This window comes from Eptatretus burgeri, chromosome 13, assembly GCF_056783735.1.
Source record: "Eptatretus burgeri isolate ZD-2024b chromosome 13, Ebu_testis_v1, whole genome shotgun sequence".
NCBI classification, from domain to species: domain Eukaryota; kingdom Metazoa; phylum Chordata; class Myxini; order Myxiniformes; family Myxinidae; genus Eptatretus; species Eptatretus burgeri.
The window spans coordinates 20477034-20501019 of record NC_140973.1 but is presented as its reverse complement, the minus strand read 5'-3'; the positions used below and the strand labels follow the sequence as shown (position 1 = coordinate 20501019).

At 45.3% G+C, this 23986-nt stretch overlaps 1 protein-coding gene and 1 long non-coding RNA gene across 7 annotated transcripts in view; both read right to left on the bottom strand.

The window, feature by feature from the left end:
- Positions 1-17738, bottom strand: part of LOC147014014 (estrogen-related receptor gamma-like) — a 203059-nt gene extending 185321 nt beyond the window's left edge. For 3 of the 6 annotated variants that reach the window (XM_085851577.1, XM_085851575.1, XM_085851578.1), the window contains exon 1: positions 17599-17728. The gene's annotated coding sequence lies outside the window, so the exon portion shown is untranslated. Of the gene's footprint in view, positions 1-17598 lie in introns of all 6 variants that reach the window. The other 3 variants (XM_085851574.1, XM_085851576.1, XM_085851580.1) reach the window with 2 other exon arrangements.
- Positions 17739-17863: 125 nt separating this feature from the next.
- Positions 17864-22564, bottom strand: LOC147014013 (uncharacterized). The gene is made up of 3 exons (XR_015050611.1): positions 22481-22564; positions 21840-21927; positions 17864-17909 (listed from the first exon to the last, which is right to left on the bottom strand). It is a non-coding gene; the product is annotated as an uncharacterized LOC147014013 (long non-coding RNA).
- Between the last annotated feature and the right edge of the window lie 1422 nt (positions 22565-23986).

Genomic DNA, 23986 nt, shown 5'->3' with positions numbered 1-23986 from the left:
TGCAAAAGGTAGCTTTGGATATAAATTCCTCGCTGTATCAATAGCACACATTGTGCAAACACATGATGTAATCCACAGTACACACACTACAATCTTTATGCCATCTCCATAGTTCTCTTACAGCGTCATAAATGTACACTTTTTGTAGAGAAGGTTTATAAATCATTATCGAGCACTTAAAATAAATAAATAATTAAATAATAACAACGAGAGAGGGGGACAGGCTCATGTTACGACTTGGAATGGGACACATTCGAGTGGTGATTGGGGGTGGGGGTGTCCGGTGGTGGGGGAGGGGGAGGGGGAGAAGGTGGAAAGGGAGGTGGGGAAGAGGTGGAAAGGGAGGTGGGGGAGGGGGAGGGGGAGAAGGTGGAAAGGGAGGTGGGGAAGAGGTGGAAAGGGAGGTGGGGAAGAGGTGGAAGGGAGGTGGGAGGGGAAGAGGTGGAAGGGAGGTGGGAGGGGAAGAGGTGGAAAGGGGGTGGGAGGGGAAGAGGTGGAAAGGGGGTGGGAGGGGAAGAGGTGGAAAGGGGGTGGGAGGGGGAGGGGAGGGGGAAAGGGGTGGGAGGGAGGGGGAGGGGGAAAGGGGGTGGGAGGGGAAGTGGAAAGTGGGTAGGAGAGGGAGGTGGAAAGGGGTAGGAGAGAGAGGTGGAAAGGGGGTAGGAGAGAGAGGTGGAAAGGGGGTGGGAGGGGAAGGTGGAAATGGAGGTGGGAAAAAGGAGGTGGTAAGGGGGTTGGGAGGTCGAAAGGGGGGGGGGTAGAAATGGGGGAAGGTAGAAAGGAAAGTGGGGAGGGGGAAACGCTGCCATTCTTATATACATTTTTAAGCATGGCCTCGTGTAAGTAACAAACGCACCGTGTTATCCCAATCTCCCACCCCAACATGTGTCAGGATGTCAAGCTGATGCCGATATAGTGAGACTGAACGTGATGTCAGAGGGGGGGGGGCAACAATGAGCGTTTATCGTTCCCTGTTGAACCAATTTGGCTCATGATGGAGAGAAACCCAGGTTCAAACCCCGTGCCCTATAAGGCCTGCCACATTTGCTCTACGGCGATGATACGGCGGCCGTACACCCTCTGAATTAACAGAAACGTGCGGCGGCCGCATAGTTTCTGCGGTGGCCTCAGGGTGGCCCGACGCCGTTTGGCTATATTTTACAGGCCGTAAGGTCGCCGTGGAATCGTAACGTGGAGTTATAACTTTTTTCATTTTTACGTTCGCCGTAGCAATTCGACAAGCCGAAACAAAAGAAATGGTTAAAAAAAATTAACCAATTCGTTACCATCCGTCTGGCCGCACGTTCGCCTTAGGGTTCGCCTGCGGTCGCCTTACGGGCACCTTGAGGCTACCTTGAAAATTCTATGGCCGCCGCAGGGCCCTCTTAAGGTCACCGTGCGACATCAAATCAAAGACCGTACGGCAACCCCAAGTTTTCGGTCTCCACAATTTATAAATACGCCGTGCAGCTCCCCGAAAAATAAAAACATGTGACTTCCACATTGTGTGACCGTGGAAATACTGCGGTCGCCGTATAATTGCTAATGGCCGTAGATTTTGGAGACCCCACGGCCGCCGTGGCAAATGTGACCTCGGCCTAATAACGTACTTGCCAGAGTCTATAATACTGTCGTTTCCAGTACACATAATGTGCATTATATGATGGAATTAGATGTGAAAGTACAGACGGGTGTGTTCTAACGTCTTTGTCCTGCACCTGCTTTCTGTACAAGTTCCAGTACGAGCCTTTATAGTCGATCAATGTTAAAATCCAAATGAACGATCGTAATTAAAAACCCACAAAGAAAATCGCACTCGAACCACCGATCACCCAATACTTGCGGCTCTGCGCTTTCTTCACACAAACATTACATCATGGTGGAGCAGCCAGGGCTCTTAAAGGCCAATTTAGGAACACCTACCTTTACCCACCAAGTCCTCCCACCCACGATACCGACCATCACCGGCACAGACTCCCAACGTCGCACAACTCGATCAGTTCAAAGACCGTTTGATCGGAGGCAATGCAGTCGAGGCGGGATTTCGCATATCAAACAGGTCCGCTTAATTTGAGGACGATTGATTAGCTGAGCAGCAGACAGTAATCCTGAGTAATGGAAGTCTGCCTACGTTATGATGAAAAGGAAAATTGAAGTTCTTTGAACAATTTCCTTTTGCAAGCCAAGCTGCGGTGGACATGGTTTTTACTTGTGGCTTCGTGAAGGTGTTTGCAAGGAGCGAGCACATCAAGTATCAACAAGACTACCGGGGAAAACTAGAACGGTACTTGGTAGAGGGCGTACCTCTGCCAGGCTGAACAGTTTACGTTTTGTATCCCATTGATAGGCCGGACCTGGATTCGGACCTGAACCAAAAATCGAATCGGCTTTGTCCTCGTCATCTCCCCGACTCAGCCATCAAGCTTTGTTTATAATCCATCCACAACTTTTTCACATATCCTGCCATTTGTCGTTTTTTGGCCCCAACCGCACAACGGTGAAGAATCTCTTTTAAAATGGTCGCATCCGGATCCAGATCTTCACCTAAGTTGAATCAATTTGTCCTCGTCACATCCACAACCTGTCCATAAAGTTTTGTCCGAATCCGTTAAAAAAAAAATTTCGATCCTCGTGGAGGATCTCAAAGTCTCACGTTGTTGTTCTTGTGGACTTTTTTGTTTCACAGCCTACAGTTTTCATCGAAACTTCCTGAAACTTGGCATATATATGTAAAATACCCTGCGCAGACAGTAACCATCGCCGATTTTGAAAATTCCTCCGAGAAAAAAAGTTATGACGTCAAAATATCTCCGCTAATGGAAATCGCCTAAAAAATTATCTCCGAAACTAGGCAAGCTTTTTAAATTCTGTTTGCGGGAATGGAATAGGGAATTAGCAGAGATTAATTACCGCACATATGATACATCACTATGACGTCATATCAATTTTTATGACGTCATTCCTATTTTTTGACATTTTTTTGTTTCACAACCCAGAGTTTTCATCGGATCTTCGTGAAACTTGCCATGTATATGCAGAAAGCCCACGCGCAGGCAGTAACCATCTCCGATTTGGGAAATTCTTCCGAGAAAAAAAGTTGATGTCATAATATCGCCGCTAATGGAAATCGCCTAAAAATATCTCTGAAACTTGGAAAGCTGTTTGAATTCTGTTTGCGGGAATCGAACAGGGAATTAGCAGAGATGAATTACCGCACATGATACATCACTATGACGTCATATCAATCTTTATGACGTCATTCCTATTTTTTGACATTTTTTTGTTTCACAACCCAGAGTTTTCATCGGATCTTGGTGAAACTTGCCATGTATATGCAGAAAGCCCAGCGCAGGCAGTAACCGTCTCCGATTTTGGAAAATCTTCCTAGAAAAAATGTTTACGTCATAATATCGCCGCTAATTGCAATCGCCAAAACCATTATCTCCGAAACTAGGCAAGCTGTTTGAATTTTGTTTGCTGGAATCAAGCCCGGCATTAGCACAGATAATTTATCGCAAACCTGATGCATCACAATGACGTCATATTCGTTTTTATGACGTCATCATTAAGAGGACGAGGATTTTCGCTCATTTGAGCTTGTTTTAGATATCCTTTCTTCACAGACAGACAAACAAACAAAACAAGCAGTCATAGACTGGTACTTACGAAATCGTCAATTTTGACCTCTGACCTTGTCTAATAAAAGCTGTCTCTAGAGAAGGTAGCGATGCAAACCAGAAGTTTCTACGATGATTCTGTACCAAACCATCAAAAATCGAATGTTTTGGATGTTTGACCTCACTGTGACCTTGACCTTTGACCGATTTTGACCAAAATCTAATCAGCACTAGCCATCACCCTCCTGAATCACGTGGTGTAATTTGACATTGGTAGCTTCTTCCGTTCTCGAGTTATCGTGCCTACAAACAAACAAACAAGCAGTCATAGACTGGTACTTACGAAATCGTCAACTTGACCTCTGACCTTGTCTAATAAAAGCTGTCTCTAGAGAAGGTGCGACACAAACCAGAAGTTTCTACGATGATTCTTTACCAAACCATCAAAAATCGAATGATTTGGATGTTTGACCTCACTGTGACCTTGACCTTTGACCGATTTTGACCAAAATCGAATCAGCGCTAGCCATCACCCTCCTGAAACACGTGGTGTAATTTGACATTGGTAGCTTCTTCCGTTCTCGAGTTATCGTGCCTACAAACAAACAAACAAACAAACAAACAGAAACGGAAGTCATCAATATACTAACGAAATCTTTAGATTTCGTAAGTAACAAGCAGACATGGGTGGAAACAACCTCTGGGTCAACTTTCAGGAGCAGAGGTAACAAGAAAAAGAGCAGAGATTGCAGACCCTCACCAGGAATACTTTTGAGTGGCGTGTTTTTTTTATATCGAATGTAGTGAGCTTCATACTTAACGCGTGCACATGAGAGAATAGGGAACAAAAACAAAAACAACAACAACAACCCAATACCTTGGCAATTTGGAATCCGTGTCGTTGGCTATGACCCTTTTGCTTCCGGTTTTTTTGTTTTTGTTTCCGGTTTGTGTCATGTGGAATGATGCATGCCGGGAGATAAAGGCATCGTCGGAGACATGAAAGACCCAAATAATATCAGACATGGTGTATATTTCCTCCACTGATTTTAATAAAGATATCTCCCACATCATCAAAAAATAATTTTTAATCGTGATTTACGTTATTTGATCGCTGATCCCGAATCCAGGCCGAAGTAACCGGAAACTGCATAAACAGTTGTGAACAAGTTATAGGTAAAGTCAGAAGCGAATGTAAGAAGAATTCTCCGTTCGCTTCTAGTATTTATTTTTTTAGATGAGATCCTGTTCTAGGCGGTGTAGTTGTTGTTGTGAAGGTAATGTTGAGGTAATATTAATTTTTTTAGATGAGATCCTGTCTTGGCGGTGTAGTTGTCGTTGTGAAGGTAATGTTGAGGTAATATTAATTTTTTTAGATGAGATCCTGTTCTAGGTGGTGTAGTTGTCATTGTGAAGGTAATGTTGAGGTATAATGTTGAGGTAATATTAATTTTTTTAGATGAGATCCTGTTCTGGGTGGTGTAGTAGTCGTTGTGAAGGTAATATTTATTTTTTTCGATGAGATCCTGTTCTCGGCGGTGTAGTTGTTGTTGTGAAGGTAATGTTGAGGTAATATTAATTTTTTTAGATGAGATCCTGTTCGAGGCAGTGTAGTTGTTGTTGTGAAGGTAATGTTTAGGTATAATGTTGAGGTAATATTAATTTTTTTTAGATAAGATCCTGTTCTTGGCGGTGTTGTTGTTGTGAAGGTAATGTTGAGGTAATATAATTTTTTTTAGATGAGAGCCTGTTCTAGGCGGTGTAGTTGTTGTTGTGAAGGTAATGGTGAGGTATAATGTTGAGGTAATATTTATTTTTTTTAGATGAGAGCCTGTTCTAGGCGGTGTAGTTGTTGTTGTGAAGTTAATATTGAGGTAATATTTATTTTTTTAGATGAGATCCTGTTCTCAGCGGTGTAGTTGTCGTTGTGAAGGTAATGTTGAGGTAATATTTATTTTTTTCAGATGAGATCCTGTTCTTGGCGGTGTAGTTGTTGTTGTGAAGGTAATGTTAAGGTAATATTTATTTTTTCAGATGAGATCCTGTTCTGGGCAGTGTAGTTGTTGTTGTTAAGGTGATATTTATTTTTTTCAGATGAGATCCTGTTCTCGGCGGTGTAGTTGTCGTTGTGAAGGTGATATTGAGGTAATATTTATTTTTTCAAATGAGATCCTGTTCTAGGCGGTGTAGTTGTTGTTGTGAAGGTAATGTTAAGGTAATATTTATTTTTTCAGATGAGATCCTGTTCTAGGCGGTGTAGTTGTTGTGAAGGTAATGTTGAGGTAATATGCAGTTTTGTTATCACGGTTATAGAAATGCACAAATAATTAATTTGATCTATAGTATACCCAATCACACTTTATGACTAAAAAGTTAACAACAAAACTAGAGAGTAAATACTCAAGCAGTTTTAAGTCTACCTAATTTTATAATAAAGATCTCTCCCGCATCATCAAAAAATAATTTTAATCGTGATTTACATTATTTGATCACTGATCCCGAATCCAGGCCGAAGTAACCGGAAATTGCAGCATCGAATGTAAGAAGAATTCTACGTTTGCTTCTCGGCTTTGCCTATTCCATATTAGGTTTTCAGGTAAATCCAATATGGCTGCCAAATCATGTGACCTACGATATCATATGTGTGAACCTTTTGTTCTTCATGGACATGGGGTCAAACGTGTAGCATTTCGCCTCAATTTGTTCAGCCACTTCAGAGAAGAAGATTTTTGAAGGTTTAAAAAAAACAATATGGTTGCCGAATCACCTGACCAAGACGTCATTGATGTTTTTTCTGTGGACCATTTTATCCCCCGATGACCCTCAAAAATTTTCATCCTGATCGGTTCTACATATGCAATTATGACGTCATTTTAAAAACTCACTTACTCCCCATGACGAGTACTTGCCGTGTGCCAAGGTTCAATTGTTTTCCAATGTGCGGTTTCAGAGATACAGAGGTTCAAAGTTTTTCCATTTTTCCCAATATGGCTGCCACACCACGTGACCTTCGACGTCATAATCATCATTGGCACAAGCTGCATGAGCAGTCACACCAATGATGAAAAATTCATCTCAATCCGACAAGCGGTTGCAGAGAAAAACACGAAAGTTTTGTGCGGCCAAACAGACAAACAAACAAACGGACTCAAATGCAATACCCTCTCCTCTGGCAGGGGTAATTAAGCCTCGTATCAGAAAAAAAGTTGCACGTTCGAGTACGTGCACGTCTATAGATCACATGTACCGGATAGGAGTTACTCATTCAGATCTTGGATATTTAGTTTATTGTCACTGAAACTTAAAGGTATCCGCAATGGTAGACCCCCTCGACCATGTGCAATATGCCATGGATCATGCAGCACAGATCTTCAAAAGGACTACATGCATTCCATGAACACCACTCCACCATGATCTTGTCGCAATAAGAGCATCCACACCTGCTGTGTGCACAACAAACCCTCAATGGACACACACACACACACACACACACACACACACACACACACACACACACACACACACACACACACACACACACACACACACACACACACACACACACACACACACACACACACACACACCATTCAAATGAGCCCAGAACGAAGTACTCTTAGAGGTAAATACCCTCCATCGTCAACGGTGAAGATGACGACACGATAAGGACCACGTTGGGAGCATCTCCAAAAGACGGCATGCTCCACCATGCAGCACCATCGCATTTAATGAGGATAATCCACGTGACTTAAAAACCCACCCGTAGGATTAATAACCTTATGAAACGTAAAGCTGTCACCGCCAAGTTTTACATCTCTTTATCACTGTGACCAATCGCTCAGCGGTGCGGCCTTAGTGGAAGTCTCAAATGATTTAGAGAATCCAGCGAGGAACAAACACACTGATTACAAGCTCGCCACCTTGGTCAGCACACGGCGAGGGGGTCAAATTCGGTGAGGTCCATTATACACGAAGACAAATGAACCTCAGCATAAGCATAAGGCACTCTCTCGGCCTTGACACTCGCGCGCAGGAAAGCTGGTGCTGGTGTTAAAAAATTCACAATCGCAAAACGCACATGAAGCAGCCCGTCTCGAGAGTGATGTATGTCACCTGGCGAAACCACGATGCAGCAGTTTCTGTCATTTACAAGGATGACAATAAAGGGCTGTTTGGTCTCCTACTCCTGCAGAATCTACATTCCTCCCCCCGAACCACCCTCCGGTGCTAGTTTTTAAATCAGCAGCAAAATATGACGTTTTAACGAACACTGGACTTGCTGGGAATAATTCTGGGAATCCTAACAACAACAATATCGGTTAGTGCTCAGGAATATTCCAAGCAGAGCTTTTCCAGCAAGGCCTTGTAAGGGAATCTGAGACTGAAAGATAAAGAAGGTGGGTTCTGGATGGAAACATCAATATCATTTTGAACGTGCTAACAGACCTCGTCAGGGCGTTCGAATGGACCGCCACCCAAAAGGGAGAGTGCACAATGGTCATGCGGATTTCCACAAGGTCACATCAACTGCAGTTTCTGCCTTGACGGCTTCATCGGCATGATTGAAGGTTTATAAGACAGCTGAGAAAAATGGTCTTAACTTAAAGCAGAAAGGACACTGTTGTTGTTCTTGTTGTTGTTCTTGCTCTTCTTCATCTCAGCTTGGCTGTCAGATCACGATCATTTTTGTTGGGGCACAACTATGCTGTTAATGCTGTGCCCCTCTACCAGTTCGCTGGTACTCATTTTGTTGACCTCAGAAAGATGACAGGCTGAGTCAACCCTACCTGGTGTTAATTCAGTGATCAACGGAGGAGGAGATTGGGACCATCTTCTGTGCAGAGCATCGGTGTTGCTTAAGCAGTCTCCTTGGCTATTAGGTACAATCCTGGATGGGTCGCCACTCCGACACAGTATACCAGCATGCTGGCACTCATTTTGCCGACCTCGAAATAATGACAGGCCGAGTTAACCCCACCTGGTATTAATTCAACTGCTGAACGGGATTTGAACTCAGGACCCTAGGATCCAAAACCCACCACCCGAACCATTAAGCCAACACCAGGCTTACCATGGTTGTAAGGGTGTTGAAGGGTAAGGAGATACATGAGAGAGTGAGAGAGCGAGAGAGAGAGAGAGAGAGAGATATGGAACTCAAGAAATTAATCTCTTCACTTGGAGGAGAGGGACCACTCAAGCATGGTGGAGTGTGAAGTTAAAATTCCCATCCCTTGTGCTGTTTGAACGCTGCCAACCGACAAATGCCGCACGGTTATACTACTACTAACACTACAACTTCTTCAACGGCCTCAGTCTTTCACGAATAGGCTAGCCAGGTCTGACGTTCGAATGAAGGTGGTTTGGGCAGGACTTTATCATCCGTTGAGAGTGCCAAATGATAAATAGCTTACTCTTCGTGAAAGACATAAAAAAAGATCTTTGAACGCCCACCCAACAACCGGCGCTGGCAGACGGGTCCTCAGGATTAACGTCAATCCGAAAGACTGCGCACGCGTCGATGCATCACCCTACCTGCGGAACACCAGGGCGGCACTTCATAGCTCAGCTGCGTACAGTCACTTCACTTCAAACCCAGGAAACACAGCTCCAAGGCACGTGCATTTTTCCTTTTAGCTATCTGTCCTACCAAAAATGCACGCAGTCCTGGAGGGAGATGACAAGTCTGTTGGAAATGTAGTTTAACAACTTTGTTTTGCAGGACATAAGCCAACATTCACCTCCAGAGAAAAGCATGCCAGACGTGCTAATGATTAAAATAAAATAAAAAGTGTTTGACTTCAAGTTAAAGGTGAGATTACAAACATTCGTGAAACTTCAAGCACTAATTATAAAGACAAATCCACACAATCTCTTTGCCTTCCTCTTCTCCAACATCCCAATCTTCCATTCCTTATATGGGATTTCATTTTGTTCGTGCATTCCCCATTACAGGCAACAGGATCGGCTGCAACTTGCACAATTTAGTGTTTCGAGCATGGTGCTATCAGGCAGGGCAGGGGTCTCTGGAGCCATCAAATGCCCTTCGGAGAGGACCCGAGATGGCTCAACCACCCGCTTACGCATCCTAAACACGATGCGGTATGTCACATAAATAACGGCGAATGGGTGGGTGGCTGCATCCAGTACTCTGTACCCGGGTTATCATTGTAGTTTGGCGGACACTCGGAAGGAGTGCCTATGAAGACCACCAGTACAACCGTCGACTGCTTTAGAGAAAGCACAGCAATACGAATAATCAAAGAGGATCGCATCAAATATGATTTGCGTTAGGAATGATTTGTTGCCATTGCACGAGAAATCATAAAGTAAGCAAGGACTCCACACTGTAACCACCCACCGCCTTCGTTTCACAATCGCCTACCTTCACATTCCCGTCATCCTACGGACAGAAAACAAAGGTCAGATGGCTTGCAACAGCGAACGGCAGTTGAAGATTGATAAAAGACAGAACTTTGGAGCGAATGGTTGAAGTGGCCCAAACCAAGATAGTTGAGGAATGCGAGCAGCCTGAAGAGTACACCATGGGCTTGCGGGGGTTCCGATCCAATCTTCCCGTACGCCTTGTTTGCTCCTGAGCCAAACGACGCTTCTTGCGGAACTTTCATTTTAAGATTCACGCTGGGAAGACAGGCAGGGCCTGATCTGCTGACAGTAATTATTTATTGCAAACCTTGCTTGCTTGGGATTGAATAGATGAAAAAAATGGGGAAAATGCTTGGCAGCGAAGCAGAAGCCTGGCTGATTGTTCCAGCAAAACACATATGGACACAACGATGCAGGAAATAAATGATCAGCACAATGCACTGGATTGCCAACACTGCTAAGGATCCTTACAAAACCGTGACAATTTAATTACCAGCCCAGCAAATGGCAATGGCAAGGAAAACACCTTGACTATTATCATGCCAATGTGTTGTGACAACAAGACAGGACCTCAGGCAGATATGTAAGGAAGTCATTGCAAGGAATATTAGACAGGATAATAAGGCTTTCTTGAAATAAAGTATACTTCCATTAAGACGAATACCCAGTAAGATTAATTTTGATAAGACCATCTCCACAATAGCTCTCCTGTTAAGACGCACAGCTTTTACAGCACAAACACAGACCCACCAACACCACTGACGACACCTTCAACCTCTGCCAGGCCATCCCACACACAGTAAAACACATCATGGAAGACGGCGTTAGCCTGACTCCACAAGGCCAACAACACAACATAATAGATGTGAGAGATCTCTGGGTCACTCCTGGGAAATTGATTGGCCATCTCCGAGCCACAAGCCCGTTCGAGCAGAACTGACCGGGGCTACCCAACAACAACAACTCTTGGTAAGACAAAGTCACCTTTGCCTTGAACTCCAAGTACTTGTTGGCCTTGTGTTTCAACTCGTTTTGTGGCACTGACATCGCCTCCATGAAAATGCGATGTATGAATGGGGTATTGTGATATTGGGCTTCAGGGAAGTGGTGCAACTACCATTTAGTACCTCTACCTTACTTGAAATTTTTTTCCATCCCCATTGACCCCATCAAACCCTTGTAGGTCCCCTCTCCCCCTCTCATGAGCCGAGATCTAGTGTAGAAATACGTAAGTAAATAATTGCTCACTTTGACTTGCCTGTATTTTTTCCACATTCCCAGGCCAAGGTCTCTCCAAAATCATGATATTAGTATCGACCCTTCTTGTCCATGTGAATGGAAAAAAGTTTGAAGGCAAACTCAAGAAAGGTTTCAGGATGACAAAGGCTCAGCAGAAATGCTTTCATCTGAGCGGGTACGTGCTCATGGAAGAGGCGTTTACTGGTTTGGTTTTAGTGCTTGAAGAAGGAAAAGTGCAAATGGAGATAAAAGAAAGCTGAAGAAATTGACAAATATTTCCACAGACTAACAAAGCCTGTGGAACCAACTTTCACACTCTCTTAAATCTTGTTCTTCCCTCCAGGTCTTCAAGACAGCTGTTCACTACCATCTCAGATCATCCTTCACCCCTCCCCATCCAAAACCATGATATGTTCAACCCTCATTGACCCTCCCCAAGCCCACCTCATTCCAAATTTCCAGTTTTTTTAATTTTTTTCAAATTTCCAGTTTGGATTTTCCCCCTCTCTTTCTACTGTTCATTTTGTTCTGTTACATCTTGATCCATTCTATGTTCTAACTCCTCCATGAACCTCGACGTTGTCTGTGAAAAAGACGGGTTTCGGACGATAAGTGGCTCATGCTGTGCATGTGGAGAGAGGTGGAGGCCAGACCAGATAAAAGAGGAAAGATAAATTTTCTACTTTTCCCTTCAAATGGTAACCCCCATAACTAATCTCATTCACATGCTTGTGTGTCGGAGTGGCGACCCGTCCAGGATTGTGCCCAATAGCCAAGGAGACTGCTAAAGCAGCACCAATGCTCTGCACAGAGTACGGTCCCAATGGATGGATGGATTCACGTGCTTAATGAACCTCTTTTACCATTAATTTTTGAAAGAGCTCCGGACCACTTCACACACCCAATGGCCAACTGATGATCTTTGGTTTCACCAAACTTTCCTCTCCTATAATTGTCTCTTCTGGGGGGAAAACCTTGGAGAATCGATCAAGAAAAATAAAAATTTGATGAATACTTTGAGATGTTGAGAGGGCAGGTGGGCAGGTACCTGAGATGTGCATCGTGCTGGTGTGTTCGCACGTTAGGAGACCTATATCTGTTTCTCATTTTGTGTTATGCAGCCAAAGAGCGGTGTTTATAAGTACAGCACAGAGGAATGTTAGACTGGCTTAGTAGAAGTGGCATAGACTTTCGTAATCCATAATTTGCGTGTTCAACCTGTCCCCGTTACAAGTAGCAGTCAGAGGATGCCTCGCATTCCCAGGCCAAGGTCTCCAGACTGGGTATCCAAAAAATGCTTTCTATGCCTCTAATATCTCTAATTTGCAACTTGGTCACTTAGTTTGAATAATTTTAAACTCTTGTGAAATCAAAGTCTTTAAAGTCAATCGGCCAAACCTTGCTTGCACCACGCCAACCCCAGTATCCATCACCAATTTGCACAAAGCTACCTACAAGTCTTGTCAATATCCCCATACTCCTCGACCTCTAGATAGAGTGAAAGCGTGCTTTACAGTCCATGCATACAGTGGATGAAAGCACCATTCAGTCGAAAGCGATTAAGATTTGAACCCCGGACCGAGAGCATGGGTGGTGCACGGATTGTGACAACAGTTCATCGAGACGAGTTTGTCCAGGAACGCCTACTCTCAACTTTGTACTACTTCCACCTGTCCCTGTAGTAAAGGCAGGACCCACACGAGCTCTTAGTGCGTGCTTGTTCAAATTTGCTTGCAATGAGCATCATATCAGTGGAAGAAACACTTTTCGAATTGTTGCCTATTGATAACATTGGCGCAATCATTAAAGCTTAAAAGTTCATCACTGCCTGGTTCACTAAGCCTCTTAAGCCTGGTGTTGGCTCGGTGGCTCGGGTTGCTGGTTTGGGATCTTAGGGTCGTGATTTTGAGCCCTGTTGGCTGCTGAATTAACACCTGGTGGGGTTGACACAGCCTGTCATCCTTCTGAGATCAGTGAAATGATTGCAAGGACATGTGTTGGGGATAAGATGTAATCTACCAGTGTTTTACTTATTTACAGCTTACAAAGCTGAAAAGGCACCGTTTGCAAACTCTTCAGTGTTAATACATGATGCAATGTCGCATTGTGACATCAGCCATTGTACTAAGACTTGGCCATTTGCTAACTTTCATTTATTTCATATGTCCTTAGAACTTTTTCTCTGAGCGTTGGAATACAGATGTTTTTTTTTTAACTTCTCTTCCTGGTCGTCCTGTTCCTAAGCTGTGTTTATCCCTGTATTTCTCAGCATGTTCAGTTGAGATTTGTCTGAGCACCAACATCGCTTTGCTTCCTGATTTTTAAATGCTGTGAATAGGTTCTAAAGTGCCTAAGTATTACTTCCACTTCTTTTTTGTGTCAGTGAGGCTGACACCATTATTCAAGACTAGCTGTTAAATATCTTTCTTGAGATCCTCATTAGAGTTGCACGTTTCACTTTTGGTGGAGACTCAAACAAAAGTTCAGACCCTTTCACAAACAACGAAACTGCCCTGATCCTGAGCTCTACAAATACGGTTGTGGACCTGCTGTTTGGAGAGGTTCTGGGATCGAAGGGGCGGAAACCTTGATGATGGACGGTGCCAATACGAATGATCCGGATGGTCATCGAATCAGACATGAAGTAAGTTGAATGAATTCTTCAGACTCAGACACAAACACACAGAATCAGGTGGTTGATGTCGTTGCTGTTGTCATTATTGTTACCTCTACCACCGAAGGATTCAGACAAAACTTGGTGGACATATTGGGCGTGTGACAATGACAAATTGATTCGATTTTGGTGAAGATCCGAATCCGGATCGGAATAAGAGATTTTAATATTTTTTTTTTAATGATTCTTCACCATTGAGAGATGGGGCCAAAACAATGTCATATCACGATATCTCAGAGGGTTACGGACGGATTCTGACAAAACTTGGTGAATGTGTTGGGGAGGTGACAAATACAAGGAGATTCGATTTTGGTCCAGGTCCGGATGCAGATCCGGCCTATCAGTGAGATACGAAACGTGACCTGTTCAGCCTGTCAGAGGGATGTACTCTAACAAGTGCCCTTCTTGTTGCTCCTGTTGCTTGAATTTTTGTCTGTCTCAAAGTGCTGTGTCAAAAACAAGTCGACGGAATTCTTCAGGTGTCTGTGCATCGTTGCATTGATCAGTCCCTCCAATTTGATACCATTAATGTGGATTGCGTCTCTTTACTTCCTGGTACTTTTCCGGTTCGCTGCTATAACACAGTATTGTATACAGGTTGACTGTCAGCTCTGTATTTGAAACTGATTTTATCTTTCTAATGAATCCTTGCATATTTGTATTTATGGGTTGTTGTGTTTGGCAATTTATGGACTTTCTGTTTGTACCCCAACTTATTTGATGACCTTTGGACACCATTAAGGTTGCAGACCCACTGTACAAAGAGCTTCTGGGATTGTATGCTCAACACCTTGGCGATGGATGGTGCTCAGCTGATGATCTGGATGCTCTTTGAATCAGATGCTCAATAAACTGAAGGAATTCTCAGATCTCTCCTTCTCTTTCTCTAATCCTGACCTGCACTTACTAGCCCCCCCCCCATCCCCTGAATGCAAGAGGGACCCCAGCTTTTGGAGATCTAGCCTTTACCCAGGACATATACTTCACACTTTCTCTAAAGGCAATCGCACAGTGAGACAATGTCATGTGCAGCTCTGTGCTTAATCAGCAAGATGCAGAACTACAAGCCTTCCATCTGACATCATGAAAATAGAGCTCTCGTCTCTTGCCTCTTTTATTTCCATGGATCTCATCAGCTTACAGTGCAAATTGTTTCCACTAATGAAATGGTTGCACCATGCTGATGTACAGTAGTTTGCTTGCTTCCAGTGGTGAAAGGAACACGTGTGTTGTTGTTATTGCTGATGCTGTCATTTTCTACAGGCCTGGATGGCATTATCAACTGGATCGCTGAACAGATAAATGATTGTTTGTTGAGGTTGTTGTGAGAAACATCAACTCTAAAACCCAATAATAGTCACGTCCACTACCAAAACCTACCTTGCCGCAATTACAAAAATCTACCGACAATCTCAAACCACTGCGACAAGATTGTGGACACTGGGACAAGAGAAGGGACCTTTTCACAAGCCCATTCATGCCCTGGAGTAGAGTACTCCACCGATGCATCCCTCCAGCAGGCGGCACAACAAAATGCATTTATCGATTTATTCAAGTCTGGGCAACGGTGGTTGCCCGCTGCTGCGTGCACATCATGGGAAGCGGGCACGAGGACTGTATTGAGTACCCCGAGCAAGATGGATTGTCAGGGAGGGATACCACGTTTAAATCAGGTGGGGGGATGTTTTCTAGTCGGAGGGCCATAACAGCGATTGTTAAAGTTGCTGCGGCCCGGATGTCTGCCTAGTGATGTGTTAGTAAGTCAAACAGCACATATGCAGCAGATCAGTAATCATTGTGACTGTTGCTACTGCACATATAACGATGATTGTAATGCAACTGGACATCCTGATTCTTGATATGAACGGAACAAAAGGAACACACGTACACATTATAATAATAGTCAGAGTACGGATAACAATTTTAAATTAACTCACCCAATGTGACTTCAGAGATTTGATGAGAGTCTATGTTGGGGGCAATACTTGTTGCTATTCCTAAATTGCTTTCGAGTGTCGTGATAATAGCTACATGAAATACTGAACAAACTATCACTGTGTGGGCTGGATCAAAATGCGGTGGGCCGGATCAGAACACGATGGACCAGATCTGGCCCACAGGCCAGATCACAACACGGTGGGCCGAATCGGACCCCCAGGCCAGATCAGAACACGATGGACCAGATCTGGCCCACAGGCCAGATCACAACACGGTGGGCCGAATCGGACCACCAGGCCAGATCAGAACACGGTGGGCCGAATCGGACCCCCAGGCCAGATCAGAACACGGTGGGCCGAATTGGACCCCCAGGCCGGATCAAAACATAGTGGGCCAGATGTGGCCCACGGGTCGGACGTTCCGCATGCCCAGCATAACTATTAGGACTGAGGATGATAGAATGTAAATCGCTATCCCAATGAAAGTAAAATGCTAAAACGAATTTTGATCAGCAAAAACTGTACAGTATAAACGTAGACCGTGCGATTCTGCCCAAATAGGTGACACTTGTCAGAAATGGTAAAATAAGTTTGTTCAAGTACATACAAATATAGCCAGCAAATAGAAGGCAGGAATACAGGTGCAAAAAAAAAACTTCAAAACCAACGAAGCACAGAGCAAGTGAATCAAGGAACATTCTCATGCCTGGGTGACGTGCAACCATATAGCTTGGCCCAAGGTGTGCATGCAGCATGATGAAATTGAGTTTGTTTGTTAAAACTCCCTATTGTGCATAAAAATACATTATACAGAAGTTTGAACACTTCTGGTCATTTGTCAGCATTGCATTTGTCTGTAAGAGTTCCCCCAGGCTCAATCACTTGAAAGTTGTGTTTCAGAGAGAGAGAGAGAGAGAGAGAGAGAGAGAGAGAGAGAGAGAGAGAGAGAGAGAGAGAGAGAGAGAGAGAGAGAGAGAGAGAGAGAGAGAGAGAGAGAGACAGAGCAATGAGATTTGGGTATTTCGAGAGGAATGCAGCAAAGCACTTACTCACTGTACCAGCGATGTGCCCAAACTAGCAAGGACAAAGTGGCTCGAGGCTCCGCAAAGCTGATCAACTATGTCCCATGGAAGTTTTAAGGTGTAGGAACTGCACAACTTACACTACAAGCACTATGCCATATGAATGCTGTGAATGTCATGTCGAAAGCGCTCGGTTATGCAAATTTCATGACTTATTAGGTCTCCAGTTGATGAGAGTGGAAGCTCTGGGATAGAGTTAAAGTCACATCCACTATCATAACAGCTGTGCTTCACAACCCCCCCCCCCCCCACTCTTCCATGTCCCCAACACTGAACTCGATAGAGCACTGTGGGGAGGAGTAGGGTGTGGGGAGGTTTCGTTAGGGGTGGTATTTGAGGACGTGAAGTGAACACAATAAGTAATGACAGAAACTTGCTAGTTGAACATACGAATGAGTTGAAGTGTAAACTTGCCAGGGTTGAAGGCACTGACCTCAATTGAGGCAAGTGGGGGGGGGGGATCAGAGCTGAAGATCTATATGGAGGAACATCGATTGCCACGTGTGGGTACCATGCCATGCAGTGTGTAAACTTGAGAGCACATTGAAGGAATGCAAGAGAAAGGGATTCAAGGTGGATTGAGGTGGTTGGGCTGAAAGCAAAGTGAACGAAAATAGTGTGAGAAGGTATCAAGGTGAAAAGAGTTCAGTGGACATGATGATACTCACATCGCAGTGACGCATGCGTAGTGGAAGCAGAGAAGCGAGCTGCTAGCTGTCGTGCATCTGGACTCAGGTTGGCATGGAGTAGACTGGCAGTTCACGGGGAGAATGAAGGGTTGGAGGGAGGGAAATAGACACGGCACGTGGTGGTCGGGTTCGGTTTGTGTGCTCCCGCTGGGCTCAAAGAAAAACTGCTCCGCCCATATCCCACCCCCCCCCCCCCGTGCTATGTATAGCTGGCGAATAGAATGCAGATGTACAGGTGTGGTGAGAGCAAGTATGGAAAGGGAAGGTGGAGATAGGGAGACGCATTGGGCCTGCCAAAAGGATGGAGGGGTGGGTAAGCAGAGGGAAAGAGGGGGAGAGGGAGAGGGAGAGAGAGAGAGAGAGAGAGAGAGAGAGAGAGAGAGAGGGAGAGAGAGAGGGAGAGGGAGAGAGAGCACAGCGGGTTTAATCATGGCATGGCAAAATGATTATCTCAACTTGCACGTAGTAGCAACTGGAAGCTGAAATGACAAATTCACAAGTTTGTTCTCCTTGTTAATGTACGCATGTCAAGAAGGTGTTGCGATATCGAGCTGCGCTTTCTGGGATGTGACCTGGATTATTCACTGGCAGCACATGCTTCAGTAATCCTTATGCTCGCATATCCCATGTACAAATCTCTCATGTACTCTTCTCTTTCCTCTTTCTGTCCTCACACCGCAGTCATCATTTAGCTAATGAGCCGAGCTCTGCAGGCATGAAGCTTGCCATTACTGGCCTGTGCAGTCTCACTGCTATTTCTGATTTCTGCAAAGCTTCTTGAAAGCACACCAAAGAGGTTTTGGCTATCCCCATAATACCATGGCAGCACCCTATTCACCTGTGATCAGAAGATTAAACAAGAAACAACAAAAACAATTAGTGTAAAAATTTTCATTGTTTTAGCTATTTTGCACATAAGGATGCATCTATACTAATAAATGTCAGTGTGTGTGTGTGTGTGTGTGTGTGTGTGTGTGTGTGTGTGTGTGTGTGTGTGTGTGTGTGTGTGTGTCCATAACTCCAAAACTTTTATTTCCGCACATGCTGTAACCTTGAGAATCTCTGAAACTAAACTGAATTACAAAATTTAAGCTCCAGAATTGAACTTGGCAGCAGCTCCGACTCCTAAAGGTGTTCATTTGTCTAATTCAGACATTGCTTTGGCATTTTCGGCTGTTTGGGTTTTATGCCCGATCGGCAATCAGGAATCACTTGCCAAGCCAACCGTTCCATTGGAGTGCTTGGTTGAGTGCTTAAACCACTTGGCATGTGCTCACCAAGCTGCTTGATTGATCATTTCAAAGATACCAGAAGTAAGACCCGTCGCTTCACTCATGGGAATACCAATCTTTGTATAATTGCTTAAAAAAAACAAATAACGGAATAAAAATTTACTTTCACCCTTTAAAAATCGTGCTCATACATTTTTGAAATATCAGCTGCTTTTTCATATCCTTTCCACACCTGTGTTGCAAGTAGAGCGACCCGCTATGTGATGCTTTAAAAGGCGGTGTGTAATCAGCATTTTCTGAATGTAATCGACATGAGAAACACGATTGACTGAGACTCACATTATTATTAGTGAAGAAGAAGATGAAGTAGGAACAGATTTTCTGCCGGTTTTTATGTTGAACATGGCGGAGAAAGAGAAAACGCTGTTTGGGCGTGTTTTATCACCCCGGTAATGCCTGGTACGCTGCTTACCCTCCCCTTGTGCTTCTTTCCGTTGCCCTTACACTGTCTTCATTCCCCTTATGCTATCTTCCTCCCCCTCCCCTCAAGCTTCCTTCCCTTGCCCATACGTTGCCTTTCTCTACCTTCACCCTGCCTCCCCCCCTCACCCTGCCTTCCCCTCCACTCATGCTGCCTTCCCCGGCCATCATCCTGCTTCCCCTCCCCTCACCCTGCCTTCCCTCCCTTCACTCTGCCTTCCCCTCCACTCATGCAATCATCCCCTCTCCTCATGCTGCCTTCCCATTCCCTCCCGTCATGCTGCTTTTCCTCTCCTCACACTGCCTTCCCCTCCACTCACATTGCCTCCTCTTTCCTCCATGCTGCCCCCACCCTTCACCTCACACTTTCCTCCCCTCATGCTTCTGCTTTCCCTCATGCTGCCTTCCCCTGCTCACACTAACTCCACCCCTCACACTGCTTTCCCTTCCCTTCTTGCTGCCTTCCCTTCTCTCCGCTCTTGCTGCCTTCCCTTCTCTCCCCTCATACTGCATTCCCTTCCCTTCCCCTCATGCTATCCTCCTCCCAACCACCCCGCCCCCCGCCATGGACATCTGACGGTCTCAACATGCTGTATTAACGTGCTGTTTTAATGTACCCCATTTTGTTCAATCCTGTACTACCCTCCTCCTTCTTCACAAGTCCCACTGTCAAACATAAGTCGAGAACCCCTCCCCTCATGTTTAGCTCCTCCCAACCCCCCCTCCCCTCCCCACTTCCCGCTCCCAAACCCCCTTCCAGAGTGCATTGTGATGTTTGGTGAGGCATTGCTCTCCCCACCCTCCCCCACTTCCTCGCTATTCCTCCTTTCCGAGCTTCCCCTTCCTCACCCATCTGAGCTCCCCCAACGTCCTCCCTCCTTTCTATATTTTTTGAAATCCCCCCTACCTTCTCTCTCCCTCCCTCCTCGCTCTCCCCCTCTCCTCTTTCTCCTCTGTCTCTCTCTCCTCTTCCCCTCCATCCTCTTTCCCTCCCCTCCTCTCTCCCTCATCTATCCTTCCCCTCCCCTCCTCTCCCACCCCTCCACATCACCCACACTCCTACCTCTCTGTAATAAAGCAGACTACTAGACTACTTATGATGGTTTAGTTTTGAACTTAAAACTGCTTCCCCAGAGTGTAGCATGTATGAATTAGATTTGCAGTGAGCAGACCGGAAGGGTGCAAAGGTCGCTACATGTATGAGCATGCATGCATACAGGCAGGCCTTTGCCAGGAAGATAGTGTGGGTTTTATGTGGAACATGAAAAAGAAAATGTTACTGTTTGAGCAAGTTTTATTGCCCTTCCCTTCCCCCCTTCCCCCTTCCCACCTCTCCCTTTTTTTCTCTCTTCTCTTCACTTCTCTTCTCTTTCTCCCCCCTCATTGTATTCCCATCAGCGAAGTGACGGGCAGTATTTGTGAGTATACAAGAAAGCTTAGACGCAATATGGGTAGTTTGGTCCACTGAACCAAATTCGGTTCCATATGATACTTAACTTCCATATCCCGTCTGAGCTCACGTTCCGGCAGACATGTGGATGGCACCACCGCAGTAATATACCATGGAATAATTGACAGAACGGTTAGCCGGCTTAACATCACTCCACAAGTAAGGTGGGCTCCACACATTGAACCCCCTGCTGGCAACGTACCGAAAGGTCAGTTCGTCTCCGACCACTGGGGGTTGGACCCAAGACCAGAAAATGCTCAGAAGCAAGCACGCTCTGCGAACTCAGCTATCCTGCCTGTCCTCTTAATGGTAACCTTGTGGGGTGGTGTACATTAAGAGAAATTCACGAGGATTCATAGGAGTGAATCTAAAACGATGCACTCGTCCAATAAAAAGTTATTTTAAGCATACATTGTGACGTCACTCATATTCCTCAAAGTCCATAACAGGGCTAATCTATTTAATCTATTTAACATAATCTAGTACAGCAGAACTTTCAACCCCCCTCCCCACGGTACCACTCATGCTTGCCCTTTTCCTCCCCTCCCGAACTCAAACAGTGGGGTAAGTCCTCCCCAAATCATTTTGCCCTTCTCAAATTCATACACCCCCTCCTATCGTGCCTATCCTCTAAACTTTTTGTCATTTCTTAATTTACTCTACCTGGAGTTGTTGTGTAGTGGGGGGGGGGGGGGTGGAGGAGGCATAACAATGCGTCTACGTAATAATAGATTGCCCTTCACAACGGATTGTAAAACATCCTCTAATTGTCTCTTGGCATCTGCCAATCTTCTTCGTTAACGGCCACCACGACCACACCTTTTTTGGGGGTCCGCCGGGAAAGCTTGGCCCAAGCGTTCACGAACCGGCTGGCCAGGCCTGACGTTCGAAAGCTCGAACATGAATAAGTAATTTGTTCATGATGCCGGCGATAGCTCGCCTACTCTTCGCAAAGGACACCGTGGGATATTTAACGTCCACCAACAAATTCCGGCAGACCTGACGCCCAGTTTAAACATCCATCCGAGGGATGGCACACTCATTGATGAATCACCTACCTGTGAAACACCGGGATGACAGTCTCTATCTGGTTCGGGATTCGAAACCAGACTAGACAGCTTCGAGGTGAGTGTGTGTCCTGGTCATCTGCCAACATGGATTGTAAAAAAGAAAGAAGTGCAAACAATCAAATTCCGATATGTACATATATATTTATTTATTTTCAGACCTTTTGTGAGGCAGTGTGTTAGGGGCAAGCACACAAGCCTGCCCTGACCTAAGGTGTGTCCGATTAATAATTCATCCCCCCAGGTATTTACTGAGCGCTTTTAGTGCAACTTAAGATCCACGGCAATCGGGTCAGTTAGCTTGCTTAGCAATCCTGAGTAACCCATTGGCACTAAGTCTCGTAGCGATGTCTGAGCAGGCAAACAGAGGGAATATGCGAAGAACGCGGGAAAAAAGGCGAACCATGAAATATAAACACGTGATGAGGTGCACAGTGAGAAAGGAGACCGAGCTCCAGGGAGTGTGTACACCTGGTTACACACACTCATGGTGTGCCTGGTCATGTCGGATACATCGCTTAACCCACCTTAGAGAGAAGAAGGAAATATAAGAACTTCTGAAAACATCAGCTACAGTCAGGGCACAGCTCAGGAAGCTCAGGTGAAGCTCAGGTAAAACGCATGAAGCTCACCGGAAAAACTGCACTGCTCCAGCATCAGTCACGATAGTGGTTGAGCAGCTCAGATGGAGTACGAGATGGTTGAGGGACCTGATGGAAACAATACATGGACGGCACAGGTGGAGCACTTTAAACGAGAGGGACTTGATGGAAACAATACACGGACGGCACAGGTGGAACACTTTAAACTAGAGGGACTTGATGGAAGCAATACATGGACGGCACAGGTGGAGCACTTTAAACGAGAGGGACTTGATGGAAACAATACACAGACGGCACAGGAGGAGCACTTAAACTAGAGGGACTTGATGGAGTATGAGAAGGTCGAGGGACCTGATGGAAACAATACATGGACGGCACAGCTGGAACACTAAACTAGAGGGACTTGATGGAAACAATACATGGACGGCACAGGTGGAGCACTTTAAACGAGAGGGACTTGATGGAAACAATACACGGACGGCACAGGTGGAGCACTTTAAACTAGAGGGACTTGATGGAGTATGAGAAGGTCGAGGGACCTGATGGAAACAATACATGGACGGCACAGGAGGAGCACTTTAAACTAGAGGGACTTGATGGAGTATGAGAAGGTCGAGGGACCTGATGGAAACAATACATGGACGGCACAGGTGGAGCACTTTAAACGAGAGGGACTTGATGGAAACAATACACGGACGGCACAGGTGGAACACTTTAAACTAGAGGGACTTGATGGAAGCAATACATGGACGGCACAGGTGGAGCACTTTAAACGAGAGGGACTTGATGGAAACAATACACAGACGGCACAGGAGGAGCACTTAAACTAGAGGGACTTGATGGAGTATGAGAAGGTCGAGGGACCTGATGGAAACAATACATGGACGGCACAGCTGGAACACTAAACTAGAGGGACTTGATGGAAACAATACATGGATGGCACAGGTGGAGCACTTTAAACTAGAGGGACTTGATGGAAACAATACATGGACGGCACAGGTGGAACACTTTAAACTAGAGGGACTTGATGGAGTATGAGAAGGTCGAGGGACCTGATGGAAACAATACATGGACGGCACAGCTGGAACACTAAACTGGAGGGACTTGATGGAAACAATACATGGACGGCACAGGTGGAGCACTTTAAACGAGAGGGACTTGATGGAAACAATACATGGACGGCACAGGAGGAGCACTTTAAACTAGAGGGACTTGATGGAGTACGAGAAGGTCGAGGGACCTGATGGAAACAATACATGGACGGCACAGGTGGAGCACTTTAAATTGGAGGGACTTGATGGAAACAATACATGGACGGCACAGGAGGAGCACTTTAAACGAGAGGGACTTGATGGAAACAATACACGGACGGCACAGGAGGAGCACTTAAACTAGAGGGACTTGATGGAGTATGACAAGGTCGAGAGACCTGATGGAAACAATACATGGACGGCACAGCTGGAACACTAAACTAGAGGGACTTGATGGAGTATGACAAGGTCGAGAGACCTGATGGAAACAATACATGGACGGCAC